The 25,093-nt window shown below is 38.9% G+C and overlaps 3 non-coding genes across 3 annotated transcripts; all 3 read right to left on the minus strand.

The window, feature by feature from the left end:
• Positions 1–3,272: 3,272 nt before the first annotated feature.
• LOC114285544 (small nucleolar RNA snoR53Y) lies at positions 3,273–3,362 on the minus strand. Its single transcript, XR_003637265.2, has one exon. It is a non-coding gene; the product is annotated as a small nucleolar RNA snoR53Y (small nucleolar RNA).
• A 102-nt stretch (positions 3,363–3,464) lies between these two features.
• LOC114285539 (small nucleolar RNA snoR69Y) lies at positions 3,465–3,573 on the minus strand. Its single transcript, XR_003637261.2, has one exon. It is a non-coding gene; the product is annotated as a small nucleolar RNA snoR69Y (small nucleolar RNA).
• Positions 3,574–5,603: 2,030 nt separating this feature from the next.
• Positions 5,604–7,736, minus strand: LOC114284968 (uncharacterized). The gene is made up of 4 exons (XR_014328924.1): positions 7,416–7,736; positions 6,943–7,177; positions 6,740–6,798; positions 5,604–5,758 (listed from the first exon to the last, which is right to left on the minus strand). It is a non-coding gene; the product is annotated as an uncharacterized LOC114284968 (transcript).
• Between the last annotated feature and the right edge of the window lie 17,357 nt (positions 7,737–25,093).

Consider the following 25,093-nt stretch of genomic DNA (forward strand, 5'->3'; position numbering starts at 1 on the left):
CTATTTCATTTTATTTTATTAAATGATTGTTAAAATTTGTTAAATCCTAAATAATTATTATTTTTAGGGAGAATTGCAAAATATAATATAAACACAAAATAATTACAATATCATGGAAATACAAGTAATTTATGTATTAAATTGTGCAATTAAGTCTTGTATTTGCACTTCTTTTCCACTTTTTTGCAATTGTTTTGAGTTTAACCATTTTCTTTGCAATTGTCCCTTGTTTTTATGCAAAAAAATAAAAATTTTGTATATAAATTAAAAGACATATTAATGTGCATCCTTTTAAAGGATATTAAAAAGACTATAAAAAGATTATATACTTGTGTTGCATACATTTTTGTAAATAATGTATAATCTTTTTCAACTCTTCAAATACTATAAAAATACACATTAAGAGCATTTCCAACGGTTTACCAAATATTTTATCAAATTTGAGTAAAAAAATGACGAAATTCCTAATGATATCAGTCACCCCAACAGTGAATTTGTAACTGTCATCAAAACACATGTCATCCGGGGAGTCGATCGGCCGGTTGACTGGCAAGAGAAAATGAAAAAAAAAAATTCCGAACAAAGATAGTGTACTCCCAAATAAGATGCTTCAAGCCATCAGATTAAGTTGACAAAAAGTAACATTTTTTAATCAAGAGAATAAATTGATATAAATGAAAGCTTGAGAAGTTTCTGGTGCAAATGGTGGTTGAAGACTCTGTAGATTGTGAACATGGTGGCAAGACTATTGTGAAAGACATGCTTCTTTATGAAGTTGATTCAATTATATTGAATTTGTTGAAAGAGTGGATTCAAGAGAGGTTGAAGAAAGGGAAAGAGTGTCTCCAAAGAGCAAAAGAAACTGAGGTATGTTTTTTGATTTGTTTATGCTAGATTTAGGCAACTCTATTAAGTTGCAAGGAAAATTTACAGGAAAAATTTCTTGAGAAAAATGAGTTAAAAGGAAATGTATGGAAAATAAAATATACTGATGAAAAATGCTTCCTTCAAAAAAATTGATACACATTTTTCTGCAAGATCAGAACACATGAAAGAAAGGAAATCAATTTTTACAAAGATATGATATTGAAAGTAGTTTTTGAGAGTAACAGAATTGAAATTTGTGTTGGCAGACATGGAACCTAAAATCCAAAACAGAGCCATATGCACAATCAGTGGGGGAGATAATGAAAGTTGCCAAAGAAACAGTGGATTCATTCTTTGAAATTCCATTAGGAATGTCTGAGGATTTAGTTCATGAGCTTGCTGATGGCTTGGAATATCTCATCCGGGAGTATACTACCTTTGTTGAAGAGAAAAATGGCAGATGAGAAATAATAAGTTTGAGAGAGTGATTTTTGCCGAACAAGTGGGCCGAGATACGGCAACAGGGAATATGGTGTTGGGCCATGGGAGGGCCAAAGATGTTGTGCCTGGCCGAATTGCACCAACACAGCGCTTCGGCCCATTACGTTGGGCCGGGCTGGGGGTCGCCCGGATTATGGAGGCATGCAGGTGTTTAGCCGAGTTAGGATCACGCGGAACCAGATATTTGATTAGGTCTACACGGATGTGTTGGGCCGAGCTATGGATGGTTCGGACTGATATGGGGACTGAGATGGCCCACGAAATCGCTGTGTGAGGCCGAGATGCCGAACGGCACGCCCCGCATCTAGTCAGTTCGGGTAAACCGGTTTGGTTTTGCTCGGCAGTGCCTGTCCCTCATAGTGTTTATGTTTCACCAAGTAATAGCTCGATTCAATATTCCACGTGGACCAATTATAAAAAGAAGAGAATCTACTACTGGTATGCATCAATACCGTTTGGCAGTGCGACAAACACTGTTTGGAGGTTTTGATCTCTACACATGTAACAAATGTAGAGGGGAGCATAGCCGCCTATCCAGAGAAAGACAGCAGAGGTAATGCGCCCACAATCTCTGAGGCTGCATGGCTAGTCTTGAAAATGAGCATGTAACCGTTAGAGGTAAGCCATTTTTGGCATACTCTCTCTCTAAAAAAAATGCTCTGCCTTTTCTCTTCTTCGCCAAGTGTGCTAACTTGATCGTCAGAAGATTTATTCGGCAACAAACTGCCGGGCAGCTCACAGTCTTTCTGTTCTCAGGTTGAACGACGTTACGCAAGGCTTGGACTCAAAGAGTACGGAGAGCGATGAATATTTCGTCCCCGTGCAAGATTAAAGACTAGAATGAAAATCCCTTGATTTTTGGGTTACCAATTCTTGAATTGGATGAATGAAGAAGCACGATGGGTCCAAAATTAGAGAGAGAGAGAGAGAGAGAAAGAGAGAGCGAAGAGCGATGAAAGGGCATAGACAAATTTGCTTCGGAAGCAAACAACTTTGGAAGCCTATTGACCGTCCAAACCATTGCTCTATTCTGAGAATTGTTCAAGTAACAAGATGACTAGGAGGACAACTAGTCGAACGTTCAACCGGTCGTCCTGTGTATACCATCCGCAACGCAGTGTTTTGGTGAAAGGTATCCTAGATCCTCAATTTGGTGAAACATTTGTTATTTTCTCAATTTGATGAAACCAATGGAGCACAAAAAAGAGAGATTTGGTGCAGTGTTAGAGACGGCCTAACAAAATCTTAAATTTAAAAATTATTAAAAATAAAATTTATTATAATCAAGATAAATTGATACAACATTAAATATATTTGTTAACATTTTAAACTTTTTAACATGTGCCCTAAAAACACACATTAATAAAATCTAATATTTTATATGCATGAAAATATTCATTATTTATGATTTAATAATTTTTAAAACCCATTAAATAAAATAAAACATAATTCATTACTAATTTACCATGAAGAGCATCTTCACCTCTTCACTACTTATTTTCCATCTAATTGAGAATTTAAATTTGAATAGAAGTATGATTTGATATGAACTAATCATGTTCTTTCATCAAAATCCTTTTAAATAATCCTTCTTATCCAAAATTTCTATTTTCATAAAATTTAATGAAAAAATTTCAATCTTCAATCCTTTATTTTTATAAATTTTCATCAACTCAAATTTAATTATCAATTTGATAAAAATATATATATATATATATATATATATATCTTAATTCGATAACTAATTGATAAAAGGATTGAGGATAATTTTAAGTACTATAGATTGGAGATCTCTAACAATAATGCTAGACTAATCATATTTTTATATAATAAGATTTAAATTTGCAAAAAAAAAAAAAATTCAATTCAAGAGAAATAAAAAATTGAAAATGACAAAAAAATGATGTTCCCTCAGAAAAACAAGTAAATAAGAATTCAATCACATATTGATCAGAATTAGCATGGTCATCAGACTTACAAACATCACAGGGAACATTAAAAAGATCAAACCCTTGTTTTTCTAATCACAAAAGTCATAGTAATAAATCAAAAATCAAAAATCAAAATTAAAATAAAATAATAACATAAAAAAAAGTTATGAAGCTCAGATAGATGTTGGATAGAGTCTATTCTCAGGCCTTAGTCTCTAAAAACAAGGCCTTATGATGAGCTGGGATTAACATTTATCATCATCACACCACCATACTTTTTAGATCTCGAATTTCACAAATTAATTACTAAAAACACAATGTGAATAAACTAAAAATACAATTTTTTAACACAAATTCTCACTTTTCTTTCATTTCCTCACAAAATCGAAGATCCAAATTCAAACTAAATATATATATAAATAAAGAGAGAGAGAGAGAGACCTGGGCTAGAATTCGACTAATACAGAGGCGAGAGGTGAGTGAAAGGTTTGGAGTCTGCAGAAAATTATATAAAGAGATCGATTGGCTAGGGTTAGGGTTTATAATGGGGACATCAAATCTGTGATTTTACATATATGGCCCTAGAGGTTTAGTTTAATTACTGGACTGAGATCAGCGCAACTCTCTTAATGGAAAAGCTAGGCCTATTATGGGTTGGGTATAAGTTTGGGCCGTGAGAGTCTGGGCTTGAGCAGGCCTGTTGAGACTTGATCTTTTTTTGGAGCTAAGGCTTCGTTTGGTTTGCTCTGAAAGCCGACTTTTTAATGGACTTTGTTTGTCCCACTGAAATACAAAATAATGGACTTTTAAAACCTGTTACGGGGGCTTTCAGTGTGGGCTTTTGACTTTTTATAACTAAGGTCTCATTTGACAAAGTCAGTTTTTAGTTTAAAAGTCAAATAGTTAATAAAAAAAATCAAAAAGCCAACAACCTATACTAAAAAGTCAAAGATTTCATTTTCTCTCTACTTTTTGCACATCTTTTCGTAAAACATCAAAAATTTATCCTAAATATACTAGTTTTTTTACATCATATTTTAGTCAAAAAATCAAAAAATTACTAAAAAATCCTATTCCCTAGTAAAAAAGAGTCAAATTGTACTTACACTACAAATCTAACCCTAAAATTCAAAAATCTTTTTTATTTTATTTTTGCATAATTTCTAGCAATATTGTGTAGGACAAAATGTTGAGCAACTAAGAAATAACATGTAGATAAGATGAGTGTTGCTGAGATGAGAATGCTAAGGTGAATGCGTGGCAAGACTAAAAAAGATAGAATTAGAATGAATATATTTGTGAATGGGTAGGAGTAGTATTGATAGAATATAAACTGAGAGAGAATGGACTGAGATGGTTTTGTTATATACACACTACAACATATAAGACTTTTAGCGACCAATTATTTTGGTCCCTAAAACCATCATTTTGGTCTCTAAATGATTTTTGTGATAAAATTAAATTCGTCATTAAAAAAGTTACTAAAAGTGTGTCTAGAAAAGTCTTTAGCGACGAATTTTTGAAAATGTTGCTGAAAATGACAATTAGCGACTAATTTTATAGTGTCACAAAATATTTGATTTTACAAGACTAAACATTTGGTCGCTAATACTTCGTCACAAAATGCTCCAATTTGGTTGCGAAAAACAAATTAATGACATTTTTAACGACAATGATATTTGGTCACTAAAAGACAAATAACTTTCTTTACAACACATTTTCGTTGCTAAAAATCAAAGTTGGGATAGCTAAAAATGCATAAAAATTAAATGTCATCCAATTATAAAAAATAAAAAGAAAAAAGAAAAAAATTGACATCCACACATGAAAGACACTCTATTCCCAAATCATAATGAGTATATAGCTCTGAGTATATTCAAAGTTTCCAAACTCAAAAGTTTCCAAATTCAAAGTTTCTAAAAATTGACCTATCAAGTTGCAAACTCAAAGCTAGTATCCTTGTCAACTGGTATGTCATCACTTATCCTGGAATGGTGCAGTAATTGATATCCCATTCTTCACATATTTTTCAAGGACTTGCAGAACAAGATAATCATTAGAAAATTACACTAGCTCACATTGTCACATTCTAAACTTTTTAAATATACAAGGATCATTCACCTAATTAAGAAACTCATTTTTTATTTACTCTGTTTAAGAACAGAGAACCTTGTCTAAATACATTAGACATTATTTTTGCCTCAGCCCTAGATTTAGTATTGCAGTGTGTACTGTTTGTTGTCATATTGTAGGTTCTCTCCATGTAAAAAAAAAAAAAAATAGAAAATTGATAGATCAACAAACTGAATTTTTGGAGAGCAAAAGTGATGCAAATGTATAAGTACATTAATTAAGTTGATACAATCAAATTATAATTAAGCTTCAAAAACACTCACAGGTAAAACTTTCAGAGTGTGTTTCATAATATTTGGATCGGCGACCCTTCCTTGACTAGGTGCCTGCACCAAAAAAAAAATGCAAATTCAATGATTGGTGGTTAAAAGCTGCAAGAAAACAGAATTGACATGGATCTGAACAAAAATAATTCACAGTTGCATAAATACTTTGGCAGTAAAAGTCCGAAAGAAGAAGAGAACACAATATTCAGATTAAGCCTAGTAGGCCTCAAGAGAAATGAAGACTTTATAGTTTGTTTTCCACAAGGCACAAATCAATCATCTAAACTGAAATTATTACATAAATTGGAGCTCTGCCAGAGGTGGAAAAACATAAAAGAACATAGGACTATTATATGCTTGCAATGATGCATATACATTCATAATACTACCAAACCACACCCCCCTTAACCGCATTGCCGGGAAAGAGGGGTGTTGTTGCATTCAGAAGAGAGAAACTAATAAAGCAATACAAAAACCATTCATTCAAAAGAATTTGAAAAAATATATAAAAAATTACTCATTTTAAAGACATGTAAAACAAACAAGTACTAAGACTTCATTTCAACGGTTCTCATTCTTTTAAAATAAATACAAGGAGCAGTGGCAGAGTTTGTATCCGAATAAGAGATCCTAGGTTATATCTTCCTCAATTGATCACAGTCCCCTTAGATTGTAATAAAGAAGCTTTCTTCTGTAGCAATTTTACACAAGAAGTTAAACCTTACCAAATATTTCAAGAAGGGTAGACACTCTCAATAAAAGAGTTTTGTTTCCTAACTTATAACCAAATCTTATTTCGACCCTATAATTTACTATCTGCGCAAAAGAAATCACTCATATAAAGGGCACAAGGTGGAAATCTAAACTAGAATGACAGCATATATAACACAAAAATACAGATTCAAAATAGTAAACGAACAGGTACAAGAAAATTTCTAATACATCAGACAGATTAATCCCATATAGTTGTATTACAGACCTACAGTTGTAAAGAGATCAAACAATTGAAAATAACAATGTTTTGGCACAGTAAGGAAATACCATCCATGTTATATGGGGTGGAAGGAATTGCAAGTAACAAAATGAAGCAGCAGTCAATCCTGAACACAACAACAACGACCACAAACACACACACACACACACACACACACACACACAAAAAAAAAAGGATAAATGATAAGCAAGCAATCTAAACAACAGAAGAATAAGTTGGTAAAGGAAGATTCTATCTACAAATCGCAGACCTATAACACCTGAAGCAAATACATTGGGGATTGAAACATTTGTATAGATTTTCAACTGTCATGAATACCGCCTTCGGTTCAAACTCATTAGAGTGAAGAATGTTTGAAGACTAGACATCTCTGTGAATGACTGGCCGAGAACATTCATTGTGCAAGTAATTTAGGGCTTCAACAATTTCAACAGCTGGTTTGAATCTCAATTCCCATGACAATACAGATGTTTCTTTGCTATTACCTACCTCAGAGATCAACCAATTAGCATAAATTTCCCATCCATCCTTAAGTAGGCCTGTCAATCCGAATCCGATATTGATCATAAAAACAATCCAAACCCAAAATCGATCCAATTCTGACAAATCTGATAAAAAAAATCATCTGAACAGAATTTTGGATTCGGCTTTAGATTAAATCCAATCAGTTGACAGGCCTATTACATAGTAATGGGAAGAAGAATATCTCCAGAGAAGATTTACCATGTAGGTTTTCCTCTAGATTTCCTCCAGACAAGAAATCATAAACAGAGATTAGTTCATTGTCTTCAACACAAATGCCAAGCAGAGGAGTGATGTTTTTATGCTTCAATGAGCTCATGATATCTACTTCCTGTGTGAAATCCTTACATGCCTCTTTGCTAGACTTCAACACCTTCACTGCCACCGGCTTCCCACCTGGAAGAAGCCCCATGTACACACGATTATACCCTCCATTATCGATCAACTTATCTGCAATCGAACCACAAGTTAAGCACAGAATGCAATTGAATTGGAAACACATAAACCTTGTCAAAGAAAATTAGAGGCCAAAAGACCTAAAGAGAATTGAGAAGTAGATGTTTTAATGACATCGTAGGCGAACCATTTGCATGAATTTGTTTTGATAAGCTTGTCCAGATTCTCTGCCACCAAAGAATTTTCTATTTCAATTGAACTAAAACTGGCCTTGGATTAAGGAGATTCGGGTGGAGGTCGGTTTGGTAAGCTCATTACCCATTGGCTATGCGGAGCAGGGGCCAACCTGGCCTCTCCTCCGCACAATGCTCCGTGACAAATGAAAATGAACTCGAATGAAATTTCTTGTGTTTCTGGACAGGACTATTGAAACTATAATTTCTCGAATTGCAAATCACTTCATGACTGTGTCTTGGAGTCTCCGAGGGCTCAGAATCACCAAATTCAGACTGGTTATCCTATTAGTGATTGATCTCAAACAAGGTAACAACTTGGCTTCGGATCTCCTTTGCGACCTAACATAATCCAAAACAAATTCAAGAATCGTTTAGGCTACGTACATCTTACTCTTCCCAAATCCCATTTTAACAGAAGTCTCGTGCTTTTTTTTAAATAACTTTTCAAGAGAGAAAAATTTTACCTAGAAGTCGGTTACTGGAAGACCTTCTGTAAACAACCTTGCCATTGTAGGATTCAACATCATTTTAATTTGTATGATAATTATATTATCACAATATCTTTAATTAAGCAATATAGGGCACACTAAACAAGATTAAAAGGTTTCTTGATCCTTCAGCAACGTCAATGTGCAACAGACCATATTCTCTAGAGAAATACATGTCAATATTTTATCTAGGTTTTTGGCTTCATTCTTTCTTTTGGGCCCATGAAAATCTATGCACATTACAATGTAAATAAAGTTCCATGAATAATGTCAAACCAAGTGAATGGGTCATACCAATCACTTTTGCAGATAAAAAGTAAAGAATATAAAACATAAAATTAGCTAAAAATATATCAATACAATAAAAATTGAACAATAATTAGATAGACATGTCACATCAAAGCGATAAGGCTTGTCGAGTTGATTTTTAAGAATTTTTATTAAAACTTGTTCTTAAGTTTTTTTTTTTATTAATTTAATTTAATTTTATTTTTTTATGGTTTTGCTAACAATAACACTATTATAGATAGCAAATTATTTTAATTTTATGTTGATGGAAGAGGATTTTCATTTTCTGATCAATTTCGTTTTTCTTTAATTTTCCTGTGTTTTCTCGGTAACCAAACAGAGCTTCTTTATCTGCTAGATTAGGCATGTGAGGGTTTATAACAACTAAAGCTGTGACTATAAGTAATAGGGTAATTCGAATCCAATTTTTGAATGAACACAGAGGAGTATATATATATAGATATGTACATGTATATATGCTGTGTCTGTGGAGAGAGAGAGAGATTGAAAACACACCAAATCGCTATTGAATCCAAATTACTACGATCTTTGTTAGAAACCAAATCGATTTACTCAAACTCATATATATCTACAAAAAATTTAAAGAAGACGACGAATAAATGATAATATAAGATCTCAGAATATGTGTATGTGTGTGTGTGTGTGTGTTTGTGTGAAGTTAAAAAAAAAATGATAGAAAATCTGAGAAAATTGTGCATCAAGATGAAAATTGTGCATCAATATCAAGATGAAGAATCAAACCACTACTTATGTGCAGCCATGACACTACAACAAATGTTATTTTTGGCGACTAAATTTTTAGTCTTAAAAGTCAATTTTTAGTCGCCGAAACTTTTTAGTGACTAAAATTTTTGATCGCTAGATTAGTCGTTGAACAGTTGTTGGGAAAGGTTCCGAAATTCATCAATTGCCGACTAATTTTTTAGTTGCCAAAGCCTTTCAAAAAAATTAATATCGCATTTTCAGGTGGATGATCTGGGAACAAAGGAACAAAAATAGTGTCACCGAGAGAGAGAGCGAAAGAGATGAGAACATCGAGAGAGAGAGAGAGAGAGAGAGAAAGAGAGAGAGCTCACCGAGAGAGAGAGATGAGCAACACATCGATCTGATCTGAGATGGATGAGAGTGAGAGAGAACTCAGTCTGAGACGAGAAAGAGAAGAGAGAGAGAGACACCATCGACAGAGAGATGAGACGAGAGCGAGAGACAATGAACTGAATGAAGCGTGAATGAGTGAGGCATGAATTAGGTTAGATTTTAGTTTTTATATGAGACAAGAAATTATATTACGTGGGAAGGTAAATAGTATAAATATAGATTATTTTTAAATGGTCCAGATCGGTCTGTGCCCTACGGATTTAGAAATTTTCAATTCAGAACCGAATTACGGATTCAAAAAATCAATCCAAACCTATCAGATTTGACTGAACCGGATCGGACTACGGATTTTACGAATTCTTTGCTCAGCCCTATTAAGTTAAACTGAAAAGTTAACTATTTAAAAAAATTCAATAATATAAATAAGCAAGTTTAACATCAACTACATAATATACGAAAGACTCTCATAATATGAAAAAAATAAACAACTAAAAAAATCCCATAATATAAATAAATCCTTACTATCGGCAAGGTTTGACTCTCTAACCACATTTTCTAATCATGATTGTGAGACAAGTTAAACCCGCATCGTGTTTGATACATAAGGTAGCAAAAAAGTGTAATAGAAAAATGTTATATGAGAGGGTAATTTATATATAAATTAGGCCGAGCTGGGTAATGGGTCGTTCATTGGGCCATGGTAAGAAGGGCTGGATAAACAGGGGCTTGGAGTTAGCCCGGTCCTGAGAACGCCTTATTGTTATCCCGGTCCAGAGGAGCCTTGCAGTTAGCCCGGTCCGAAAGAGTTTGGTGGTTAGCTCGGTCACCACGGTCGACGCGGTAACAGTTAGCCCGGTCATACCATATTGAGCCAAAGCATGTTAAGCCTTCCTCAGAACCATGTTATGGGTTAATTCGGTCCTAGCTCAGTATGGTTAGCATGAGCTCAACAGCCTAGTTGGAGTACGTCGAACCGAGGCACACGCTGCAAAAGGAAGAACCGAGCTAGGTGGAGCTCGGTCTAGTCTGCGGCTTTAGTATGGCCACGTTATCCCGGTTGTATTGATATCCGACCTAGGTAAAACCATCTCACTTGGTTTAAGCAGTGAGGGGGGTGTTGAAGGATAAGTATTATGTTTCAGGAATGTGATTCCTAGGAGGACTCTACATGGAGGAGTAAGAGTCCTACGAGGATTGTGCCACGTAGAACCTATAAAAGCTCATAACATCACCTATGGAGAGGTAACACAACTTTGATTCTCGAATACACAGAGCTTTGTTTATTTGTTTATTTTTGCTGACTCAGGCATCAGAGAGGTATCTGGCATACACCCGCCGGCTAGCTCACGTTTGTGTTTCCAGAGAGTAAATCGACGACGTACGGAGGAGCGCAGACTTGATTAACAGGATTATACGAGAAGGTTTATTTCTTTCCCGTACAATTGGCGCCGTCTGTGGGAATACCAGACAAAGAACAAAACCTCTTGATCAAGTTTCCTTCGCTAATTGAATGACGCACAACGAAGATTTGCTGCAGTCCGCCATTGACAGACAAACCCCAGAGGAGGGTGGAAGGCGCGGAGGATTGCCCTCTATCCCTCCCATGGCGGACTTAGAGCCCCAGCGACAGAATCCCCGAAGGGATGCAAGGGGGAGGCGGAACAACAACCCCCGTCGCTCTCGCTCACAAAGTCCTGAAAGGCAAAGGCGAAGAATCGACCCTCAAGCTCTGGAGGATCGTGTAAAAGAGCAAGATGAACTAATAAGGAAGATGGCGACGGACATGGAGGCCATGAAGCGCCAGATTAAGGGAAAATGGGTGGTGACAGGAGAGGGGCGCAAAGGCAATATGCCTCCTCGCCACTCAAAAGATCGTGGTAGGCATACCACGCCATCGCAAGCAGAGAGTAAAAGCCTCAGGACAGGCGACACTCAATCAAGAACCTTCAGAACTCGTTACTCCAGGTCTGAGAGAACGAGATCATTGAGGTCTTACACAGAGGGAAGTACCTATCGGCCCTCACATACACACCAGACATCATCCAGGCAAACGAAGTTTCCTAGATCATCCGACTTACGGACTGTGCTTGAAGAAAGGGCGCGACAGAAGGACGATGCTAGGGCATGCGGCCTGCACAGAATTTCAGTCCTTCAACGGTTGGCTCCTCGGACGCATGGAAGCGTCGAGGTTGGAATGTCAATACTGCACCTTGCCTACGAACCAAGAGATAAAGCGCTGGCAAGACTACATAGCTCGTCGTTCGTTCTGGCGATTGAGAACGTACCATTACCCTCATGCTTCATCCAGCCTATATTTACTACGTACGAAGGGAAGACAGACCCTTACATGCACCTAAGCCACTTTCGCCAGGTCATGGCGGTATACCGGTAGAACGAAGCTTTGATGTGCTTCCTATTCCCATCCAACCTTGGCGACCTAGGTTTAACCTGGTTCGAAAGGCTACCAGAAGGCAGCATAGCCTCTTGGGCGCAATTAGCGGAGGCGTTCGTGACAAGATTCAGAACGAACACCAGGACGCCAGTGGAGATTGATCAGCTACTCTCCAATGACATGGGCGACAAAGAAACACTGAGGTCCTACAACAGTCGCTACTGGGAGACGTTCAACCAGATAGGGGACTGCTCCACCAATGTCGCCATCGCACAATACAAAAGAGAATTTCCAGTCGGAAACAGATTGAGGGATTCGATTACAATGACTCCACCCCTCACAATGGAAGCCTTGATGGAGAGAGTGCACCAACATATTCGGGTAGAGGAGGATGGCACCTGTGCCAAAGCAAAATCTGGTGCAACAGCAACACCAGATAAAAAGACTACAGCAAAGGTCAATACGGTAGAACGTCAAAACAAGAATGGACGAGGCAGGTGAGACAACGAAGAGGACCGAGATAAAAGATGGTTGAGAGTCCGCACTGCCATTACCACGGTATTCAAGAAACCAATCTACCGAATTCTCAGTGAGATACACGATGAACCTTTCGTCAAATGGCCAGCTAAATTGGGAGAGGCACAGAAGGACTACGACAAAAGATCTCGGTGCACCTTCCATAAAGAAAAGGGGCACCGCACTGAAAACTACATGCCGTTAAGACAGCATCTGGAGGAGTTAGTGGCAGCAGGTCACTTAGACCGGTACATAGAAGGAGGGACGCAACCAGCCCCCCAAAACCACGACCACCCAGACGGAACACCGAACGACGCCCCACTTCAAGGCGTGATAAACTTAATACATGGGGTATTCGAGCCTAAGCGAGTATGTGAGCTCAGGGGCATGATAAAGAAGGCTGAGCACTTAAGGGAGGTATTAAGTGCGCAGCCCACCATTAAAAAGGGGAAAACAGAAGCCACGAATGTCATATCTTTTTCAGATAGAGACTTGGCAAGGATATACTGCCCTCACAATGATGCACTGGTCGTCACTCTCCGAGTCAAGGATTTTGACGTCAAGCGGATTTTGATTGACCAAGGGAGCTCATGTGAGATAATGTACTACGACACCTTCAAACAACTGAAATTGGAGGACAAAGACTTGGCACCAGCTGTATCCCCCCTGATCGGATTCAACTCAATGCCAGAGTGGCCAGTCAGCAAGATTATCCTTCCCATCAGGGCAGGAAGCGTGACAAAACAAGTGAAATTTTGGGTGTTGAAGGTCCCTTCCACTTACAACATAATCTTGGGAAGAACATAGCTGCATGCCATGCGAGCAGTAGCTTCATCCTACCATCAAGTAATGCAATTTCCCAACGAAACTGGGGTAATTGAAGAGGTCTTTAGAGACCAAATTATGTCTAAGCAATGCTTTGTCACAGTTAATGGCAGCCGCGCTGCCAAGGGATATGTTCATTCGGTGGAAGAACCTGAGAACAATGAACTGTTTGTAGATGTCGGCAAAGCAGCTGATCAAAAAGCGGTGGAAGACTTGATAGAGGTAAGAATAGATGAAAAGAACCTGGATAAGTTCTTTTTGCTCGGTTCGTCGTTGTCCAGCATTGAAAGATTAGAGGTCTTGGAATTCTTGACCTCTAACATTGAAGTGTTCGCCTGGACACCCTACGACATGCCAGGCATTGATCCAAACTTCATCTGTCACCAACTCAATATCCACCCATCCGCCAGACCAATCATTCAGCGCACTCACAGATCGGCACTCTACCACACCGAGATAGTGGCAGAAGAAGTAGGAAATCTGCTAGAAGCAGGAGCTATCAGAGAGGTGCATTACCCCAGATAGATTTCCAACACCGTCGTGGTGCCAAAGAAGAATGGCAAATGGCGCGTCTGCGTCGACTATAAGACAATCAACAAAGCATGCCCAAAGGACAGCTTCCCCCTACCACGAATAGATCAATTAGTAGACCTAACAGCGGGGCACAACCGACTTAGCTTTCTTGATGCGTACAGAGGCTACCATCAGATCGCCATGTACGAACCAGACCAGGAGGTCACGTCCTTTACAACTCCAAGAGGATTGTATTGCTACAAGGTCATGCCCTTTGGCCTAAAGAACGCAGGGGCAACATTCCAGAGAATGGTCACCAAGATGTTTGAGCCGCTGTTAGGCAGAACAATGGAGGCTTACATCGACGACATGGTGGTCAAGAGCAAGGATGAGAACCACCATCTAAGGGACCTAGGTGAGATGTTCCAGATTCTGAAGAGGCATAAGTTACGCCTTAATGCATCTAAGTGTGCGTTCGGTGTAGGATTTGGCAAATTCTTGGGCTTCCTAGTGACCAACCAGGGTATAGAGGCAGACCTCTTCCAGATCAAAGCTATTCAAGATCTGGAGAGGCCTAACTCAGTAAAAGACGTGCAGCATCTCACCGGCATAGCAGCTGCACTCAACCGATTCATTAGCCGGTCGTCAGACAGGCTACGACCATATTTTCAAGCATTAAAAGCCAAGTTCAAGTGGGACGAAGAATGCGACCGTGCTCTGGAAAACTTGAAAGAATACATGTCTTCTCCACCACTGCTTGTCACCCCAATACCTGGAGAAGAACTCTTCCTGTACCTGGCCGTCTCTCAGCACGTAATTAACGCAGTGTTGGTCCTTGTGGAAGGAATCTAACATCTGCCCATCTTTTATGTCAGCAAGACATTGCTGGGCGCCGAAACAAGGTATTTGCTACTGAAAAAACTGGCCTTGGCCTTGATGATGGCCTCAAGGAAGTTGTCGCACTACTTTCACGCCCACACCATAGTCGTCATCACAGCTTTCCCATTAAAAGCTTTGTTTGAGAGGGCGAACTTCTCTGGGCGAATCTTGAAGTGGGCAGTAGAGTTGGGACAATTTGACATCAAGTTCCAACCCAGAACCACGATAAAGGCCCAAGCTTTGGCAGACTTTGTCGCAGAATTCACCCCAGGAAGTCATCATATCTGCCCAATCGACTTGACTGACGCAACTGAACTAAGAATAGAAGTTGACGCCGGAATAGCGCAATCCCTGGTGCAGGATACTCAGTCAGACCCCAAGGCAGACCAGAGTAACGAAAGCAAGGAAGAAGCAAACCATGCTACACCAAGCCAAGACTCACCAACAAATAAAGACTTGGTACAATCAGATAGCAAGGGGCAGACAGCAAGCATGGACCTTGAAGAAAACACCAGTAACATTCTTGACCCCACGGCATCATCTGACCTCTCCACTTGCTGGAAATTGTTCGTTGGAGAGATGTGGAAGCTCTTCGTAGATGGAGCATCCAACCGGCACGGCGCAGGACTTGGCATAGTCCTCATCTCACTAGACGGCCTAGTTGTGGAGCAAGCAGTCAACCTTGGCTTCCCAGCATCAAACAACGAAGCAGAGTATGAAGCGCTTCTTGCCGGTCTCAAATCAGTATTCTGCATGAAGGCCACCGAGCTAATGGTTTACAGCAACTCACAACTGGTGGTAAACCAAATTTCAGGCGACTATGAAGCAAAGGATGACAGGATGGTTAAGTACCAAGACTTAGTCAGAAAAGAGATCACGAAATTTGAAGTAGTAAGGATAGAACAGATTGGCAGGGAGGAAAATAGCAGAGCAGACGAACTAGTAGGCTTTGCTTCAATGGCAAATACATCCATCCCTCATCCACTGCTAATCGACTACCTACCAAGACCAAGCATTGAAGACCCCGAAGCAGAAGAGGTATGTTGCGCCGAACTAGGCCCCTCATGGATGGATCCCATCATACTGTTCTTAAAAGACGGCATTTTACCGGAAGAAAAGAAAGAAGCCAACAAAATTATAGCAAAGTCGCAGCAATTTTGGCTCTCCCCTTCTATGGCATTGTACAAAAAGTTATTCTCAGGACCTTATCTAAAGTGTGTTCACCCCAGCAAAGTGGAAGCATTCTTGTTCGAGATACACGAAGGGGTGTGTGGAAGCCACCAAGGAGGAACATCGTTAGCTTACAGAGCCATTTCGCAAGGATACTGGTAGCCATACATGCAGGCAGACTCGGAGAAGTATGTGAAGAAGTGCGAGAAATGTCAGAAGTTCGCACACCAAATACATCAGCCAGCTAGAGAGCTCCTACCATTGACCAGCCCATGGCCCTTCGCAATGTGGGGCTTGGACATAGTAGGACCACTTCCAACAGCACCCGGAAACAGGAAGTTCTTTCTCGCAGCAACAGACTACTTCACAAAGTGGGTGGAAGCAGAAGCTTTGGCATCAATCAAGGAAAAAGATGTGAAGAAGTTCGTCTGGCAGAATATTATCACTCGGTTCGGCATACCTAAAGCCCTAATATCAGACAATGACACTCAGTTTGATGGCAGAATTTTTAGAGGCTTCTGTGAAGAATACAAGATAGAGTTCTACAATTCTACACCGGCATATCCCCAAGTAAATGGCCAAGCAGAAGTATCAAACAAGGTTGTCTTGGATGGATTGAAGAAGAGGTTAGAAAAAGCAAAGGGCAAGTGGGCTGAGGAACTGCCTCATGTTCTGTGGGCTTGCCGTACCACACCTCGACGATCAACTGGAGAGACACCATTCTCTTTAGCCTATGGCATGGAGGCAGTAATCCCACTGGAAGTTGGCCTCCCCACAATTAGAAGCGAAAATTTTGATCCAAACTTGAATGGAGAAGCCATAGCATTGGAGCTCGACCTCGCCGAAGAAAGAAGAGAAAGAGCACTGGTTCACATTGCCTCGTACCAGCAAGAGTTGTCCAGAAAGTATAACAAAACAGTACATCCAAGACAATTCAAAATCGGAGATTGGGTACTGCGCAAAGTGATGGGAAACACCATGGTACCAGGAGATGGCAAGTTAGGGCCTAATTGGAAAGGACCTTACAAAGTGGTTGGATTAGCTGGCAAAGGGGCATATCACTTAAAAGATGAGGACGGCAAAGCAATTCCCAGGCCATGGAACACTGTCAATCTCAAACTATTTTATTTTTAGCCTTTTTTCAGAATACTTGTAATTTTTTCCTTTCTCAATAAAATAAGTAGTTTCTTTTCAGTATAGTTGTTTCCTTCTATAAAAGATCGTTTTAGTGAGTTAGGGACATTGAAAGCAAAGTTGGCCGGAATAACCAACTATGCACCCTCCTAAGCCTAGGATAAGGATCCAGGCTGCAGGACGTTTGGTCGGAATAACCAAACACTTTACTCTAGGTTGGCTGGAAAAACCAATCTAGAGGTTGGCTGAAAAAACCAACACCCCTCCTAAGCCTAGGATAAGGATTCAGGCTGCAGGACGTTTGGTCGGAATAACCAAACACTTTACTCTAGGTTGACTGGAAAAACCAATCTAGAGATTGGCTGGAAAAACCAACACCCCTCCTAAGCCCAGGATAAGGATCCAGGCTGCATGACGTTTGGTCGGAATAACCAAACATTTTATTCTAAATTGGCAGGAATAACCAATTCAGAGGTTAGCTGAATTAAACCAACTCTTTGTACTCTTCAGCTGAAGTAAGGATCTCAACTAAGGAGTGTTTGGCTGGATTAAACCAACTCTTGGTACTCTTTAGCCGAGGTAAGAATCTCGGCTAAAGAGTGGTTGGCCAGATTAAACCAACTCTTGGTACTCTTCAGCCGAGGTAAGGATCTCGGTTAAAGAGTGGTTGGCTGGATTAAACAAACTCTTGGTACTCTTCAGCCGAGGTACGAATCTCAGCTAAAGAGTGGTTGGCTGGATTAAACCAACTCTTGGTACTCTTCAGCCGAAGTAAGAATCTCGGCTAAAAGAATGGTTGGCCGGATTAAACCAACTCTTGGTAATCTTCAGCCGAGGTAAAGACCTCGGCTAAAGAGTGGTTGGCAAGTATACTTATAATTGCAATGTTAAGACCGAGACAAAGTATCTCGGCAAGAGAATGTTATCCCTCATCCAAGACTTCAGTTAGAAAGTAAAGTATAAGCATAGAGATTAACCGAAATAAGAGTTGGAACAAAAAACAGACTTCATTAAAAATTCAAAGCCTGTACAAAGGATGGGGCCTCAGCCCGGTTACAATCTATGTCCAAAAGCAAAGAAAAGAAAATACAGAAATCAAGCAAAAAGAAGAGAAATACAAAGTCAGGCAAACAGATCATCAAGATCAGCATCAAGTTCAACTCGCAGCCCGGTTTCAGTTGGAAGCTCGATTTCGGTCGGAAGTATGGTCTCGGTTGGAAGCACGGTTTCAATTGGTAGTTCGATAGTCAAGTTTTCCACCGTTGGCTCCGCCCGAGCTGACTGATTGGTAGGTTCATTGACGATCGGGGTATCATTGGGCACGGTTTCTTCTTGATCATCCGAATCATCAAGAAATTGTTGCTGAAGGGTCGCGGCATACTCTGATAGTGAGCTCGAAATAAAGTATGGAGGAGAATTGAAGACCTCAGTCTTAGGTCCATGACCGAGCTGCACCACAGCCCCCCTCCAACCGCACTTAAAGAAAAGATCTTTCGCAGCTTCACACTGCTTGACATAGAGGGCTTCGCCTTCCTTAAAGCCGCGGGTCTCTGCATCCTCTAGTTGCTTCCCAAGCTTTGTTATCTCGGCGTTCTTCTTTCCTTCAAGTTTAGCTAGTTCACGCAGGTATTTGTCATTTATCACGGCAACAGCCTTTTGTTTGTCTACTTCAGCCGAGCTAACAAGACCGATCAGACGTCCGTTCTCGGTTTTTAGCTCGGCTATCTGCTTCCTGGCCTGTTCTAGCTCGGTTGTTTTCTCGGTTACTTCGGCCATGGCTTGCTTTGCTGTTTTTCGAAGCTCCAACACACGCTTATGAGCAATATGGTTCTTTTGCATGGCTTGAAAAAGAATGGGAAGAGACTTGTAGTAAAACCAAGCAGAAAGTTGTGCAAATTAGAAAAATCAGCAAAGAAAGCTACTTACAAGCACTATGGATTTTGTGGCCGAGCGGATGGCCTTTAGCTCGGTCAAATGGTTGTGGTGCTCCATGTCTGCTGGAAGGCAAACACTCTTGGCAAGGTTGAATGCAATTAAGTGATCTTTTTCAGCGACCACTGAATCAGTGTCCTTGATAGCCCGGTTTTGGAAAGAAATCTTTGGAGCCCACTTAGAAGAGCTAACTCGGTCTGAACGCTCCAGCTGTGGGCTCGGTGGAGGAGTTGGTAGAGTGGTTTGAGGAACCACAGTTTCGTCTTCATCAACCAGACGTTGCTCGGTTGGAGTAGTCCGGGCACGCTTCCTTTGGTGGGATGATGAGGGTTGATGAGATGGAAGGGCCACCACGGTCTCCTGAGGTTGACCAGCTGGTGGTACCTTGGTTGGATTTGTTTCGGTGAGAAGGGCTCGCACGGCTCTCTTCTTGGCCATTTCTTGTTCGGCAATAAGTGGGATAAGGTTGATTTAAGGCAAGGATGGGTCCGGTTCAGGAGAGGCTTCTAGCAGAAAGTTAGTTACCCTGGTCCTTCGTTTTCCACTATATCGGTAGGTCGGTTCAAAATTAAGCAGGTCAGTCCAACTCCGGTCTGGATATCGCAGCGCGACACAAGCACGTTCAAGTTGGGGTAGCTGTATTGGGACTTAAGAAAGTTCCTATCTGCAAAAAAGAAGACAACATTTAGTTCGGTTCACAATCAGAAAACCGAAATAACAAGAAGAATGCAGTAAAGCCGAGGTAACCCTACCGACTACACCCTTGTTCCAGTTTATTCTGTGGCCTAGGATCTGGGCTTGGTGGTCTTCAAAATTCCCAGATACCCAGAAAAAATCATCATCGTTCAAGTCTTTGTCCGGTGTGTCCTTTATTATTTTTCAATGCCGGCGCTTTATTCGTAAGTAGTAAACCCAGCCATCTTCGGCTGATCCTATGGAATACTGGTGGAAGAGCTCGGCAAGACCGAGGTTAAGGTCAGCCCGGCGGTTTAGCTCGGCTATTCCATTTATTATGCGGTAAGAATTAGTGGAAAGTTGGGTAGGGCAGAGTTTGGTTTGCCTGAGGAATTCACAGAGTAAAGGCTGTACAGGGAAGCGTAGACCGCACTCTATAATGGAAATAACATTAAAAGGGATAAAGCCCTGTTTACCCCAAGGAACGGTTTTTAGTTCGGCCAGTGAAAGGTGGACGTCGTCTGGGATTTGATAGTCTTTTCGGAATTCGGCCATGGCACCTGGTGAGTTTACTAAAAATCTATACTTTTCCATTTGTGGTTTAAGTTATGAATAAATTAAACTCGAGTGTTAGCTCGGTCGAAGAATGATTCTAAGTAGCTCGGTTGAGCGCTCAACTGGGCAATCTAAGTCTGCAAGGTAAAAAACAAAGGTGTTAAGCACAGATTATGGGACCGTGCTAAAAGAAATAAAGGCAAAATCAATGAAGTCCTAGCTTGGCTATGCGAGGTGCTATAGGTCATAGCTCGGTTTGAGCAAGGGATTTGGTACCTCGGTTGTGCGAGGGGTTTGTTAGCCTGGTTGAGCCTCTAGGGGCAGCGCTTTTAGTTCGGTCTGAACTAAGAAGGCTGGTTTAGCCCCATGTTATAACTCGGTCGTGGTTAAGACTTCCAAGCACACTATTGCGCAGACTTAATACGGTTTGTTAGCTCGGCTAAGTTAAAATCAAAAGGGGGATTTACTTGTTGAAACTAGTGGCATAACATAAAGTGTTAGTTCGGTTGGTTAGTTTGGCTAGTTTGACATTAGCTGCAAACAACTTTTTAGTTCGGTTATATTGTGATTTTGGATCGAAACCAGTGTTTCTCAGATTATTTCGTGAATACAAGTGATTCTATTACTAAGTTTTTTTTCCAGAAAACGCAAGCCCAAGCAGAAAATGGTAGTAATATGTTTTGCAAAAGCACAAACACTATGCTATGGATTGTAGAAGGCAAGTGCAAAAAACAACAAAAACAAGAGAGATTTGAGTAACTTACCAGGACAAGCGGCACTGGAAGATGGAAATGGCACTGGGAGGCAAGAGCTTCGCAGTTACAAGATTGAAGAACAAAAGATGCTCAGAGACGAGAGAGAGAGAAGGAGATGAATAGTATGAGAGTGATTTAAAACAAGGGTCTGTTTTGTGTAGAATGAAGAACGAAAAGGCGGGAACTGTTCAAAAAACACGAGGTACGAAGACGGCGCGACAGCTGCCTTCAGCTAATGAGAGCATGCCACGTGTCCTTGGAATAAGAAGCGATTGAAGAGACACTTTGACCGGACAGATAGAACCCAGTGTAAATTTAGGTCGGCTGGAAAGGCTAAAGAGTTTTTAGCTTGGCTAGAAAGGCTAAAGAGTTTTAGCTCGGCTGGAAAGGCTAAAGGGTTTTTGAGCTTGGTTGGAAAGGCTAAAGAGTTTAGCTCGATAGTAAGTTTTTAGCTCGGCTGGTAATAGGTAATCGCTATCATGCTATGCAGATGGAATTAAGGGGCAATTGAGAGGGTAATTTATATATAAATTAGGCCGAGCTGGGTAATGGGCCGTTCATTGGGCCACGGTAAGAAGGGCTGGATAAACAGGAGCTTGGAGTTAGCCCGGTCCTGAGAACGCCTTATTGTTATCCCGATCCAGAGGAGCATTGCAGTTAGCCCGGTCCGAAAGAGCTTGGTGGTTAGCTCGGTCACCACGGTCGGTGCGGTAACAATTAGCCCGGTCATACCATATTGAGCCAAAGCATGTTAAGCCTTCCTCAGAACCATGCTATCGGTTAATTCGGTCCTAGCTCAGTATGGTTAGCATGATCTCAACAGCCTGGTTAGAGTACGTCGAACCGAGGTACACGCTGCGAAAGGAAGAACCGAGCTAGGTGGAGCTCGGTCTAGTTTGCGGCTTTAGCATGGCCACGTTATCCCAGTCGTATTGATATCCGACCTAGGTAAAACCATCTCACTTGGTTTAAGCAGTGAGGGGGTGTTGAAGGATAAGTATTATCTTTCAGGAATGTGATTCCTAGGAGGACTCTACATGGAGGAGTAAGAGTCCTACGAGGATTGTGCCACGTAGAACCTATAAAAGCTCATAACATCACCTATGGAGAGGTAACACAACTTTGATTCTCGAATACACAGAGCTTTGTCTATTTGTCTATTTTTGCTGACTTAGGCATCGGAGAGGTATCCGGCACACACCCGCCGGCTAGCTCACGTTTGTATTTCCAGGGAGTAAAGCGACGACGTACGGAGGAGCGCAGACTTGATCAACAAGATTATACGAGAAGGTTTATTTCTTTCCCGTACATTATATATCACTAATTTTTTGTCATTATTTTGTATCACTGTTTATGTGGATATTTATAATTAATTAATTTGTTTGAACATAATTATTAACGAATTAATAAGAGCAAATAATATCTTATGACATACGGGTATGAAAAAAAAAATATGTGATACATAACATACCTCATTGTAATAAGAAAAAGTAGTCATCTTAACATTATATTTATAGGAATGCTAGACTTATCCTGTTTGGTAGGATGATTGGCATTAATTTAACCCATTAAAAGATAAAGTATATTAGAAAGTTAATAAAATAAAATGTCACACTCAAATTATAATAATTTTATTTTTTCTTTTACAAAATTACAAAAAATTAAAAGTTCATCATAAATCAAATTTTTTTAATCAGGCTAAAATAATCAAAAAAATTAAAAAATCAGGCTAAATTTTTTTTTCTCAAATTATACACCATTAAATTTATCATCTTATTTGTAAACACAACATTAATATAATGAGTCATACCACTCACCATATCTATATCTAAGGCAAATATGATACAAAATATATAATAAATTTAGCATTACTTTGACTTTTGAAAAATTGAAGAGTTTGTTTCAAAATAATATTTGTTATATTTTTATATTAATAAAAAACTATAAACATCATGGTAAATTACATTGATAGTATCTATATTTGATTTTTGTATCATTTAGGTCATTATAATTTCAATTAGCTCAATTTTGATAATTAATTTATGATTTTGTCCAGATTTGATATAATTTATTACAATTGTTAATTTTTTTGATAAAAAAATTCGCACATGAACAGTATGTATTATGTTTTTATTGTTAAAATTATAAACTTATTAAACTCGGTGATGAGCTAATTTCAGCAAACTCAATAACTATTTTCCTTTAAAAATTTTAATTGACGTTATCAATTAGACGTAATTGATATAAAATTTAAAATTAAATATTAAAATTGAACTAATTAAAATTATAAGTACTAAAATAACATAATAGGCACACCGAAAAAGCTACCTTAATTTATTCTAAGAATTATAAAACTATTATTATCAAATTAATCTATATATATTGATGAATGATCTAAATCACAAAATTGATGACTATTAGATCAATAAAGTGTACTATAATTAGCCCATAGAGTGTCAAACAACACCACTCAAATCTACAAAAACGGAGGGTAGAGCAGAGAGAATCTTATCGGATGACGAAACTCATCCCTTTGTCTGTTACAGATTCTTCTATCTCGTCCTTGTAAAGTGCCACGTACATATTCCCTCCCCATAGTGTGTTTCACTTTCCTCTATTTTCTTAGCATCCAAACTCAAACAGTCATTTTTCTTTTTGAAAAATATATAAGATACTTGTAAAATTTGTTTCATTTAGAAAAATATTAGAGCGTCCAAAATTTCTATTAAAATTTTTATCAAATATTTTATATAGGTATGAGACCCATATTATATGGGTCCCACGTAAATTTCATATTCACGTAAGACATTTGATAAAAATTTTAATAGAATTTTTGAAATGTCTACCATTATTCTTCACTTTAACCAATTAAGTTGTGTCCGAACAAATAAACTTGATTAAGTTGTGTCTGAACAAATAAATTTGATTTGTTTGACCATGCTCAACTGAATTTATTCAACTACCGACAAAGCTCAAATGCATAAAAAATTAAACTCTTAAAAAGGTAATTTTCCATGCTAATAAGAGGGTTGAAGGGGGTATTAGTGGTGGGAGAGTGTTGGTCGCCGTTAGGGCAGTGGTTGGAGATGATGGTGGATCTGGATTAAGGTTTAGAAGATTAAAGCGCAAAGAGAATATGAGTTAGAGATGTGATTTTTTTTTAAATTATAAAGAGTTTAAAAAGAAACAATAATGCTAGGATGAATATGAATTCTTACCATTGTTATATTTATCACCTTAGGTGTCAATAAACATTATTGAAAAATAAAATGGGCTTTAGAAAGAAATTTTGTGATGTAAGTAGAAGCTGCTTCAATACCTCAATCATTTTGATAAAAATGAATAGACTATTTTACCCTTAATTTTAGTTCAATTATTAAAGAGATATTCTAAGTTGGACTATTTTGACCAAATGTAAAAAAAATTAAAAATAAAATTGATACAATTAAAATTATAAAAATTAAATTAATGTAAACAATAAACTACAAGAATTACATGTGTAATTTGAATAAGCTTATAGACCAAACATATCCACCTAGAAAATTTTAGGTGGATAGTTGTGTGGGGATTATATTTATTTAGTGTATGGTTCATATGTAGAATAAATTTGAACCATAAAATAATAATTCTGAATAATTTATGAGTAATTGAATCTGAGTTTGTAGTAGAACTGGTGTAATTTATAGGGATGAGCAGCGGATATATCGATCTGTCAAAACCGACCGAACCGAACCGATCCGTCGCATTCTGGACGGATGCGTGATGACGAGCGGACGGTTGCAGATTGATTTTCTCCACTCTGCCAATTTGGCGGACGGATGGCGGATTTGAGATTTATTTGGCCGCAACCGAACCGCCAAACCGCCAAAACCACGAGCACCCCTAGTAATTTATAAGATTTTGTGTTTTCAATTTGTTTAAATATTATGTTTGTGTTTTCAATTGAAAAAGAGTTTAAATATTTTGTTGAAAAAAAGTTTTCAACTTGAATGTATTTTTTAATTGA

The sequence above is a fragment of the Camellia sinensis genome, chromosome 5 (genome assembly GCF_055761805.1).
Source record: "Camellia sinensis isolate YWXY chromosome 5, ASM5576180v1, whole genome shotgun sequence".
Lineage (NCBI taxonomy): Eukaryota > Viridiplantae > Streptophyta > Magnoliopsida > Ericales > Theaceae > Camellia > Camellia sinensis.